Source organism: Phalacrocorax aristotelis, chromosome 1, assembly GCF_949628215.1.
Source record: "Phalacrocorax aristotelis chromosome 1, bGulAri2.1, whole genome shotgun sequence".
Classification (NCBI taxonomy): domain Eukaryota; kingdom Metazoa; phylum Chordata; class Aves; order Suliformes; family Phalacrocoracidae; genus Phalacrocorax; species Phalacrocorax aristotelis.
In genome coordinates, this window is record NC_134276.1 from 104,154,634 (window position 1) to 104,167,600 (window position 12,967).

The window sequence follows — 12,967 nt, forward strand, 5'->3', positions numbered from 1 at the left end:
TATCTGCTTCTCCATGTGCTTCTGGTTGTGTCCTTCAGCCTTTGCCTCCCTGTGTATCAGACCCCTCCATGCCACCAAAAAGTGGTTTTCAAAAAAGGAGCCTTGTTCTTTTGCAGCCTTTATTTTGCTCTGTGATCAAGCCTTTTTTATCTATCCTCCACTCAGAAGATGGATTTTTCCACCTCCTGAACGTCCTGGCAGGGCACCCCTGCACACCTTTTTGGAATATATAGGTGACGAGGATTGCGTGCTGTCTTCCTGGTGAGCTCTCACCAATACCTAGTGCAATCCCACCAGTATTTTACTCTCTCTAGGGAGCAGAGCTTAACAGAGGCATTCCAAAATTTCATTTTCCTTGCTCATAGGAGCACAGTCATTTAAGAAAATAAATTTCTACATAAACACCAGCCTACTGCAATTTTGCCACTTTATTGTGAGCCCCAGAAACTGCTCTTCATTCAAAAGGCAACACTCCCTTTCAGTAGCAGCTGTGGAAGTACCACAGTATCACTCCGAGGTAAATCAGGCTGCTTCTTGTCCAGTCACCATCTGGCTACTGATTGCATAAAACAGAATCAGGGGTTCATTTGTAAGAGCTACAGACAAAAGACAAGCTTGTCAGGAGGAACGGAAGGGAGGATGACTCACTGAAAAAGAAGTTTTCAGAAAAGCCAAAATTGTTCATACGTTCAGGTCTATGGTTTTGAAGAATATTTGTTTTAGTATTTTCATGTGTGGGGTAGATTCATAAATTATGACACTGCTGACAGAAAAGGAAGGCAAGTGTTCTCCCCAGGCTCTCCGCAGCTTACACGTAGGGCAGGGTGCTGGGCCAGTCCCCAGATCTGCCTGCGAGGGCAGGGTCTCTTCTTGCCTCTCCCCCATCCTACCCGAACACCTCCATGCGTGGGAGCATCTCTCAGCAGTTGCGCTTGATTCTTGTACACCTCCCATTAAAAAGCAAATAAACAAACACTTCTTTCAGTCAGATCCTAGGTTTCCAAAGATACTTCACTTTTCTTTAAAAAGTGCTTGAAAATGCTCCAAACTACTTTTTTTTTTTTCGTTTGTATATTTAAAAGGTGTTTGGATTCAAATCTGCCCTGCCAGTATTTGTTTTGTTTTGGTGTTCTTTGCCAGCAGTCCTAGCCCCAAAAGACATATAGTAAGAAGCATTTAAATACAATCTATATAAATAAACTCCCTTTTGAAACCTATTATGGAATAAAATTTTGCGTTTTTTTTAAAGCTTACTAATATTATGTATTCCTTACAGTTTCGACTTACAAACCGAAGCCAGGCTATGAAGCACAAAACAAGTAAAAACAGAACATAAGGAATATTTTTCAACTTGAAAATAGTGTGGTTTAAAAGCATTTTCTTAGCACTTTGCAGTGTAAAATGTACCATTTCACCTGTGTTTACAATAATTGCTTTTATTTGGATGCCTGATTTAGTAAGGTGTAAGGAATGGTAACATGAATTAGTAGACTACCTGTTTTGATCACTGGAGTGGAACATAAATGATCAAATTAAATGGATATGATTGCAATAAATATTACTGTGATGGAAATAGAAGTTAGAGCAATTATCGTAAAATGAAATTAAACCAGGAAGAGAATTTCTTTAGCACAACTGCAGAAAAGATTTCCATAAAGTAACCCAGGTCTTACACAGTGTTTGTGCATCACTTGAAGCGGTTGTACCTCACTTTAAAAATGTTTTCACTCCAAAGCACTCTGTAAGAAGAAACTTCTTTGTTCGTTGCTGAGTTAAAGCAATACCTGTTATAATATAGAAGAATTTTTAACAGTGCCTTGGGCCAGGGAGAGAGAAAACATGCTGTATCTAATACAAATGACACAGGAAGATGTGGGTGGAGACGCAACGTCTCCCATGAATTGGAGCGGGCCACGGCTTTGGGTGTAATACTCTTTCACTGAATGGCCTTTATTTTCCTTGAACAGTCAGAAGTCCTGTTATTTTCTGATTTATCCAAGAACTAGCTCTACAGAAGATTGATTCAGTGCTGAGTGAGAACAATGTCAGCTCCTGAGTCATCACCACCTTCTGGGTTTACCCTGGAAATCTGCCATGCAAGAGGTGGCCAGAACTTCCCTGTCTCAACCTGCAGGGAAGTGAGAAAGACGTCAGTCCTTTAAAGGAATTTTTGGGCATTGCATAGCCCGAAAGTTTCCTGTGGGTAGAAATCTTACAGAAAACATCCCATTGCTGAAGAAGCATACATTTTGGGGAATTATCACTTCCTAATAACAATGCATGAAGAAATAGGTTCATGTATCATAATGCTAGGGATATTTATAAATAAATTTAAAAAGCAGGAGGGGAAATAGCAGGCAATTTTGCTTCCAGAACATAAGTCAAGTGTGTATTATTAAGCCTAAATAGACTGGATTAATCAAATGTCATACTGGCACTTCTAATAATGATTTTACATTGCAAATTCCATTACCTCGCTTTACCAGCTGGGAGAAAAGTTACAGAAGATCAATTAAACAAACAGGAAATTACCTTTTTTCTTTATAGTCCATGACTTCCAGCACTTACAATGGAGCCAAGATCCCTGAAAATGAAACAGGCATTTGCATAAGATTAATAACTCACTTTCTACCTAAGTCACTGTAGCTTATTTAGGACCCCAGAGTTATCTAATGTCTACTAGAGAGGCTGGAGATGATGAGAGTGAATTAAAAATGGCTTAATATGTCAGAAAGGATCACAGCATTTTAACATGGGGCTCTTATATTAATAAATGCACCTGCAGCATCTCAGCGATTAATCAGTAAGATCTTGGCAGAAGTAATTTAAGTAGGACGCTGCCTACTTGTGTTCACCAGTACACCTGCCTACCCTGAAGCAGGCAGTGAGGTCCCATGAATTTGTGGGAATGACTTCTTTATAGACAGGCACCCCTTCTGTAAGGAAGGAGACACAATTTTGGCCCCGGGGCCACATCTAATTTTAGGACGAACTTGAGACTTACTGGATTTAGAGACAACGTACCCTGCCCTGTCACCAGGGAGCTCTTGTTTAAAGCCCAAGAAGCCAAGCTGAGTTATCCGGTACATCTTAAAGTGGGACTCACTTTCCTCATTAAATTATGAGTGCGTTTTAAAGGGTGAAGTTTAGAAGGGTTTCTTCTCCCACAGAAGAAAGCGAGGGGTGCATTTTCCTGCCCCCAGTTTTGCCTGCCTTCCCCCTCACAGTGCTGGGGGCAGGCTGGGGTTTCTTGGCACCAGCTGTGTGGCACAGGAGGTGGCACCGGGGGTCAATACTTCCGAGCCATGCGAGCTCAGAGTTTGGACAAGCCTGGGTGAAGAGCCATTTTTAGGATCCCAGATGGCCTCCTTGCTTCACTGCTGCATCTGTCCAAGGACCAGCTCTATTCATCTGCATGGCTTACAAATCCTTGATTTGGGGAGAGGCGGTGTCAAGCAGCACGAAACTGGTGCTGTCTCAGGCACAGGGTCCCTTTGGTGGTAACCGGCCTCATGCACACTAACTAATAATAATCAGTATAGGGAAAAAAAAAGAAAATAGGCTTGCAATTGGAGGGCAATAAACATTTCTTGTTGCTTATTTGACAGCCCTGGCTGCACGTCCACACCCCAGATGGGGCCAGGGGATCTTGCTGGACCCAGGTTCGCACAGACCGAATAAATGATGTGGTTGTTACTACTTGAGCTGCTTAGCAACCATTTGGGGGAAGAGAGTACTTCCTCCTCCTTTCAGCGGCTGGCTCCTAACAGGATGTTTAGCCAGATGGTGTACATAAGATTACTGGAAAATGATTTTCAGATAAACCATGAGCCTGAACAAACTAATGTAGTTCCAGGTGCATTATCTGGTAATCCATAGCAGAAGATCATTTCAGAGGAAAGAGCTACTGAAGCTGTCCCTGAAAAACCTGTAAGTTTCTTTGTGTATAGCTATCTATCTGTATACAGAGCCCCAGCAGCAATCTTACTTCTTTAAAAAAGTGAGTATGGAGGGGGCTGGAAGGAGGCAAAAGTTTCCTTTAGTGGTAGTTTTTTGAAAAGAGGCACACAACATGAGAAGACAGGATATGTGGGGATAAAGGGATGAGGGCAGCAATCCTCTTTATCCAATCTGAATGAGAATTAAGTTTTAGTTAGAGTGAAGGATTGTGGGTAGCTTCATCAAAAAAAAGAAAAAAAAACCCCTATCATTCCTCATGTTGGTACATGAAATTAATATACTTAAAAAAAAAAAACAACCAAACAAAAAATCCCAAAACAGGATTTGGCAGTTAATTCCCCCATGATTAAAGGATGCAGAAACATATGAGGCAAAAACCAGCTTTTGAGGGTGATTAAATGCTGAAATGAATCCAAAGACATTTGATAACTGCAGAAGCAATTTACTGAGAATGTTCCTTCTATTTCTGACAGTAGCCATAGTCTTCACTGAAGGAAAATAAGTTCAAGAAAACACAAAGCACAGACTATATATACATATATGTATAGAGTACTTCTAAAAGTAGGAGTTTAAAAGTTTGTGTCACTTCTGGGGTTTGTTTTTGGTTTGTTTGTATTCTGCATGTTTGCCACACTGAGATCAGACTCAGCTGAGTGTTTATTTGACTGGAGCTCACCAAATGGGTAACCCTTGAGAGCAGGATTAAAAAGCCAAATAACATTCAGGGAGCGATGTTGGAAATGCGCAAGCAACTGTATTGGCAAGCTGCATTTACAAAGGTCATTTGATCCCAGCATGTGCAGAATGTATGCACATACTAATTGAGAGGCATATCTGAAAATCTGACAGCCTGTTATTTGTGAGAGCATTGCTTGTATTTTCAGGAATAGGGGAGGTTCAGATGAGGGCAATAAAAATAGCTTGAAGCATGACAGGAAAGCGTATAGAGCCAGCATGCAAAGATGGTAGTGCTGAGGCAGAGGGCTGTGAAATCACCAAGGTGGTGGAGAAGGTGAATCAGGAACAAGCTATCCTTGCCTTTCTGAATACAAGGACTAAGGGACATGAAATGAAACTAGCAAAGGCCAGATTTGCAACAGCGAAGTAAAGTGGTTCCTTGCACAACTTGCAGTTAAACTGTGAAACTCCTTACCACAGGGCACTGAGGAAGCTAACAGCCTTTCACAGGTTCAAAAAGGCATTGGAAAAATCCTGGTAAAATAATCCATCGAAGCCTACTAAATGCCCATACATCACCTCTGGCTCTGCAGCTGAGTAAACTACAGACATCCAGACACCGAGTATTCAGGGAAGAACTAGTATATGATTCCCTGATTCTCATGCTGTTACCTAGACATCCATGGTTAGCCACTGTTGGAGACAAGAGAGCAGGAGAGCCTGCTGTTTGGTCTAAGCTAGCACAGCTGCCCTGTTTCTTTTCTCTAGATTGCTCTTGTCAGCAATCTACTAACCACCATGAGAGTATGGTTAGTGTATCAGTATAACTGACTGTGCAATTATGCATTGTAATATTGCAATATTGCAATGCATGCAAAAAATGGCATTATGGTGCAATAAAATTGGATCTCACCTCTGAGCTGGACGGTTCCCTTTCATGTGCGCTAGTCACAGGAGAGGAGAGCCAGAGGACCCTTGGGTGGTCTCCTGTCAGCCTCCATGGAGTCATCCAGAGCCAACCAGCATGGACCTGGAGAAAGGAGAGGCAGGCTACAAAGGTGAAAGGCCACATCAGAAGAGTCTTTCAGTGGAGGGGAACAATGGTGTTGTCACTGGAAATAAAACTGTCCTCCTTTTGCTGAAGCTGGGGATAAGCACAGTGGGGGTAGGGATGCCTATACCCTCCAGAAGAGAGGTATCCCCATCTGATGCACTGAGCATCAGGTAAATGAGGCCTAAAAAATCTTGAAGCAACTTAGCAACAAAGACAGAGCAGGCAGGGAAAGAAGGTGTCTAAAATAATTAATAGGAGGAAGGCCCGTCCAGAGTCCCCATTCATCCTGCTGCATAAAATTAATTTTCATCATGCCATTGTCCAGATCACAGCGTTAAGTCACAACGCAAAGATGCTACAGGATTTGCCAGTCTGGTATGTATGTAATCAACACAGTGAAAGAGGAGGGTCAGAAACACACTGTATTTCACCAGTAGCTTTCTTAGGGCTAGATTCTCTCCTTGCATTAGTTATTCTATGATTTCCAGCTCTGCTGGAGGATATGTAGGATAACATAACATTGTGCCCTTGTAGAGAAGCCATGTTTTTCATAGTCTTTTGCGTTTTAAAACTCCCCTTCTTTCCTCTGAACTGTATGACATTGGCTTATTTTTGCAAAGGGTCTCAGTGCAGGCTAACTGCTCATCTATTTTGAAACATATTATTACTAATAAAATCAGGCCTTCTCTCTCCAAAATTGTTTATACTTACATTCAGCATCGATTCTACACAGAACATGCACATTCGAACAGAAACCATTTAGGTTACCACTGATTTTATAAAAGAAAACTCTAAATACATTGATTTTACTTTGCAAAGACTGACTGCAGCGGCAGAACAGTTCAGTTCAGCGTCACTACTTTTGCAGCCCTTAACGCTTCTGCTCATGATGGCAAAGGAAAGTGTCAACTGCGGGTAGTTCTGTAGTACACAGCCTATCTATGACCCACCACCACACTTTATGTAAATCTGTGAAAAGCTGCTGATGGCAGAGCCTCTAATAATGTGATCAGAATTTCAATAGTTTCTTGATCCAAACATGGAATGACTTTACTGTACCTTTCTCTTTCTTTTTCTTCTTTAGTTCTGGGTGAATAAGAGGTATTTCACCATACACGTTGTGAATGTGCTTACATTTTTAGGGCTGTTATTTTGCTCGCAAAACCTTAATGTTATTTTTCAGCTATACAAGAATTAACAAGCAAAAACACATAAAGAAATTTGTGAAAACATATGCATGTGATGTAGAGTTTAACTAAAAAGCCTTATTGAACTAGAGTTACCCTGAATAATATCTGCTTATGGGACACCCCAGTGCTGGTAGACTAGAACGGATTCTGCATATGTATATATTAGGCACAATGTGCAAATATTCCACACGCTCTCAAAACAGTCCAGGAATATATTGACTACTACACTAGCAAATTAACTAATAAAATAGAAATATGCAGATAGGTACTCAAGGGCTTAAGGGAAAATCTTAGTTTGATTGTTCATAGGAGAAGAGTGCATTCTCTAACAAAATTTTAGAAAATGAGCTGAATACATTCTAGGATATTTTGGTGAAGGCTAAATCCACTTGGAAATGAAAGAAACCACGTTCCAATTACTAGTGTACCTCATAGCTGTAAATGACTGTTTACAGGCTCTAGAAAGTAGTAGCTTATATTTAGATAGAAAGCAGATAGGAACTATAACTCATAATAATTTCCTGCTTTGATAGATGGAGAATGAAGAGAAACAAACAAAAACAAAAAAACAACCCCCCCCCAAAAAAAAACCAAACCAAACCCCCAAAACCCCAAAACCCGAACTCAGCAAGACTAAAAAATTTCCTCTGAGCTTAATTTTGTTAAGTATCTTAAACACTTGGCTTCTACATAAGCTTATCTCCTTGAGCTCACTCTGCATCTGTTACTGAAAGTGGGTAGATTACGTTGCAGAGCTGAGATCTGATGCAAATCTTATGTATCAGTACCAGTAACATATAAAACCAAGTATTATGTAACATATAAGAACAACTCATATGTGTACCCCTAACATTTACATGTCAGTAACGTATAAGAACACCTTTACAGGGGTTCAGGCTTCCATCAGTACTAAGCATTTGAAACCTACTGTATTAAGAATTGAAAATGCATTCCAAATGAATCTAAAAATATTCATATTTGGAAATATTCAATTAAGTCAATCTAATTAACATCTAGTCTGTCTTTAAATTAATGGTATGTATGCACAACTTTTATGCCATCTTAATATACTTTTGTCCTAGCATCTCCTTGGTTTTATTAAAATTTTAATAACTTTTTAAGCAAGGGAATTATGTCTGATATTGGCTAAGTTATGGCTAAATTAGAAGCTAGCAGTCTACATCAACAGCTGAAATTATGCCCCCTTGAAATCTGACTGTTTAATTGACAGTTCCAGACAAGAACATCATAGACTGTCTTTGCTCTCCTTAAAGTTTAAAAATCTATTTTTAGTAGATTTTAGTAGTAGATTTTAAAAATAATCTAGAATAAGAATACCATCTGATTCCAGTTCACAGAATCACAGAATCCCAGGTTGGAAGGGACCTCAAGGGTCATGTAGTCCAACCTTCCTAGGAAGAGCACAGTCTAGACAAGATGGCCCAGCACCCTGTCCAGCTGACTCTTAAAGGTGTCCAACGTGGCCGAGTCACCCACTTCCCTGGGGAGATCATTCCAATGGTGACTGTCCTCACTGTGAAAAATTTCCCTCTGGTGTCCAATTGGAATCTCCCCAAGAGCAACTTGTGTCCATTCCCCCTTGTCCTCTCCATGTGACTCCTTGTAAAAAGGGAGTCTCCATCTCCTTTGTAGCTACCCCTCAAGTACTGGTACATGGTGATGAGATCCCCTCTAAGCCTCCTTTTCTCAAGGCTGAACAAACCCTGTTCTCCCAGCCTATCCTCGTATGGCAGGCTTCCCAGTCCTCTGATCATCTTGGTGGCCCTTCCCTGGACCCCTTCCAGCCTGTCCACATCCTTTTTGTAGAGTGGGGACCAGAACTGTACACAGTACTCCAGGTGTGGCCTGACAAGCGCTGAGTAGAGTGGGATGATGAATTCTTTATCTCTGCTGGCGATGCCCTTTTTGATGCAACCCAGCATCCTGTTGGCCTTCTTGGCCACAGCAGCACACTGTTCGCTCATGTTGAGCTTTCTGTCCACCAGGGCCCCCAGGTCCCTTTCCACAGAGCTGCTCTCCAGCCAGGTGGATCCCAGTCTGTGCTGCTCTCCCGGATCATGTTTTCCCAGGTGCATGACCTTACACTTGTCCTTGTTGAACTTCATCAGGTTCTTGCTGGCCCACTCTTCCAGCCTATCCAGGTCTCCCTGCAGAGCAGCTCTCCCTTCTGGAGTGTCTACTTCCCCACTCAACTTGGTGTCATCAGCAAACTTCATCAGGTGACACTTGATCCCATTATCCAGATCACTTATGAAGATGTTGAATTACATTGGGCCCAATATCGATCCCTGGGAGATCCCACCTGTGACAGGTTGCCGCTTTGAAAAGGAGCTATTTACCACCACCCTTTGGGTGTGGCCTGTCAGCCAGTTCCCCACCCACTGCACAGACCACTTGTAGTCACCAGTTGTGGTTATATTTTCAAGATCTAACACAAGTTTATAAAAACAAGATCTAAAACTACCAACATATCTGCAAGTGTAGCATAGGAGTAATGGTGCTGTAGTAATTTTAAAGTTATTATTAGTAAACATTTCTAAAAAATCCCAACAATGTATTAGTGATAGCAAAGAAAACTGTGTTACCTTTGAAATCTCTCAGTGCTATCAGTTTTGACACAGTATTCCTTTTATATAGTCTTTACATCTTCATGTGAAAGCCTGAGGTAATTAAGCATGAAAAACAGTGGTAAAGGCCAGCATTGACAGAGATGTAGTCACTTAGCTTCTGATGACCAGCTCATACCAAACTATGTTAGTCCAGCATCTGAAGGAATACTGTAATGGGAGCAGGTATTTAGCTGCAGTGCTCTCCAGGCTGCAATTCCCATCCCAGGTGCCTTCTAGTCGACCTAAGAGATTTCTTTATTTGGCAGCATTTACTTTTAATCTGAGACCAAATCAATGCATTTGCTTCCTTGTCACCTAGCAAAATCAAAAAAGCTTCTTAGTAATTACTGATGGATGTAGGAAACGAAACAACTGATTACTGCAGTTTTGTTTTCTGTGCCGGGCTGTGGTTTCTCACGTGCTGGTTGGTATTTGTGAAGCCAGTCTGAACCAGAGTGCCCTCTTCACCCACAGGCACTACCCCTGCTCCAGCACAGTTGTTCGTGTGGCTCCGTGCCAAACCAGGTGGGGAACTGATTTGTTCAAAAGGATCTCAGTTTGAAGAAATGGTTTTTTTCAGCTGGATCTGTTGCCTTATCTGACTCACCCTGTGGCTGTACACCAGCTGTGCTGGGCACAGGGCAGTCTGCAAGCGGAAACGAGCAGCAAGAGGCAGGGCACTGAAAATTGCGTGTTGAGCGAGGTGGGCACAGTGTCTTGGACAAATACGTTCCCTGTTTTGAATCAGTGTTTCCCAGAGAATTCAGAATATCCAGAAATACTTGCCTTAATTTGAAACAGTCAATTTTCAGTTGCCTGTGCGAGGCCATCTAGATGGGAGACCATAAAAGGTAGAGGAGGAAAGGTCTGAAAGATGAGATAAATGCTAATAAAGATCAAATCTCTTATCTCTATACTCTTATCCAGTCTTGAGCATCTACTGGCTTTGGCTACTATGATAAGGGTCTCTTTTCACTGATGTCAAAAGCTAACTGTACCAGGAAAGAAAAAGCCAATACAGGAGAACAAATTAATGGGTTCTTATGAAAAAGGAGGGGGAGAGACATGGGACTGCAACTGGGACTAAGTTATATAGAAAATATAAAAATGGTTGCATGGCTGAGTAATAGAAACTTAAGGGAAAAAGTAATTCTTGGGGAAAAGTGAAGGGGAGGAGGTGAAAGTGAAATAAAAAGCGAGAGGGAAAGGATGATAGCAGAAGGATGATGTAAGTTAGAAACCAAGACGAGGAATGAAGTAGCTGAATAAGAGTTTGAGAGGAAAGATCATGGCAGTTATTAGCACCTTTGGGGGAAATGGGGTTTTTATTAGAGAAAACCCAGTCTTATGCAAGAATAAAAAATAAAATGTAAGACTCAAAGTGCTGATTAATATTGGTTGGGATGGGCTGAAAAATGGAATAAAGTGATTTAGGAAGGAAAACATTGGCATGGAAAGTTAAGTACTGGCGCAATGTAAAAGAACAGAAGTGAGAATACTCCTCAAGGAGAATGAATAAAAGTAGGGATGAGAAACGAACTGTTGCACAGAAGGAAACAAAATGGCTTGTCCTGAAAACAGGAACCACAGCACTAGAAGAAAAGAATGAGAGCACCGAAGGGAAGGAAACAAAACTAATGAGCACAGATTCAGCTATTGTTTTGGTAGGTACTGAAAAAGAAGTGATAGGATGGAAGGAAGACCAAAGAGAGCAAGAAGCAGATCAGAGGAGGAGAGGTCTAAGTGGAACCTACACTGAGCTTCAGCAATCCTGATGATGTTAAGGGCAGGGGAGAGGTGCCTGTGACATTGCTGAAAGACAGCTACTAAATTCCTGCAAGCAGTTGGCTTCCTCTTTCCTCCTGCCTCCTTCCTGAGGAGGACTTCATTCTGAAGATGCTTTAACTGGGAAGAGGGGGGCTATGCAAAAAGACCCAGGGAGGGAGAAGAACTACCTCAGGGAACACACAGAGTGAGAGAAGAACATTGGCACTGCTTAAACATACCCAAGAGACAGCCTGAGACCCATAAAAGCTCACTACCTAATGAAACATAATATCTCATGATATATCATGTAGAAGCTGCAGCAAGGACTCAACTGATTTTACAGCTGCCAAACGCCCAGTAGCTGGAAACCATTTTCAGCTCTTGCAAGGCAAGGCAGGATCACACTCATGATTTTTCAGGAAAGATTCAATAGCTCATTACCTACACGAGCTCTTATATTATACCTTTGTGAATAAGGTTTCTTTTCCAGAAAGATAAGGCTGTTAAATAAGCTTCTGACCTCCTTGAGGCTTACATACACAAGATTATCTACTGCCTGGAAGCAGACACCCAGAGAAAATCCTGATCTGCCACATCTTGTAGAATACACAACTCCCATTAAATAGAAGTAGAACAGTAGCCTTAAACAGCGTATTTTGGCTGATACAAAAGTTCACTCAAGTGTTCTTTGAGATGGGGCATCCACAAACTCTTCCAAGATTCCAGCACCGAACTTGTGTCTTTTCTTTCTCTTCATAACACTGTAAGTCACCTGTGAAACTTTAACATGTGAATCAGTCTCACACTCATGAGGAAAACTTTCTTCCATGTCCATCACATGGGTAAACTGAAGGAAGTGTGCTTTGATCCATTATGAGCACTACCCAGTAAAGGTAGATGGAGCAAGTTTATTCCAGCATTTATCCATAGGCTACAGGGTAAAATATTTCTTACTTTCTCCTCCTGTCTATGAAAGCAGGACACGGACCAGGGACTGCAGAATATGCAGTCAAATATACTAGCACTAATTTGATCCCTCTTTCTGTAAAAACATGAGCCTTTTATCACTTATGAGGAGATGTTAGTGTGACCAGTCATACTGTGTGGTGTAGTGCCTGGAGTGACACAGAGTTTCAATCTGTTCAGATGGCTTACACAAACTTGGCATTGACCTTACATACTGTAAAAGCGGATGAGACTTTAACATCTTATATTTCAGCTGTGCCCCCAGCTCTGCCTGAAATTATCTTTCCATGATTTTAGGACTTGTCCATGTTCAGGTGTGGAGACCCCTCCAGGCAAAGCTTGCTCCCTGTTGCACATTGCACTTGTCACTGCTGATATGTTTCAGTAAATATTAATCAAGGGTTAAACTGATTCAGGGGAGAGATTTTATTTATCATTTTGTCATTTATACTGGTACTCTATTGACAGTCTGGTGGTGTAAGTGGTGTTTACTAGATTGCTGCATCCTTGGGACAGGGATGACTGTGTTTGAAGAATGTCTGGAAAATGGAAGAGGGTATTAGAATATAAAAACCTAACAGGACACTTTTAGTGCGCTTGGTTTTTGCACAGGAACCTCTCTTTGATAAAGGGGACTGAAAGCAACGTTTCTGAGGAAATAACCAGCATAACCACTTATAGTGGAAAGTGCTTAGCAGAATGACATTACTATTGTGCGTTTA

The 12,967-nt window shown here is 41.4% G+C and overlaps 1 protein-coding gene and 1 long non-coding RNA gene across 2 annotated transcripts in view; one reads left to right on the forward strand and one right to left on the reverse strand.

The window, feature by feature from the left end:
• The window catches only part of GRIK1 (glutamate ionotropic receptor kainate type subunit 1), a 173,772-nt gene that overhangs the window by 43,109 nt on the left and 117,696 nt on the right, over positions 1-12,967 (forward strand). The gene's annotated exons all lie outside the window — the stretch shown is intronic.
• Positions 1,421-5,660, reverse strand: LOC142052145 (uncharacterized). The gene is made up of 3 exons (XR_012658736.1): positions 5,552-5,660; positions 2,533-2,584; positions 1,421-1,784 (listed from the first exon to the last, which is right to left on the reverse strand). It is a non-coding gene; the product is annotated as an uncharacterized LOC142052145 (long non-coding RNA).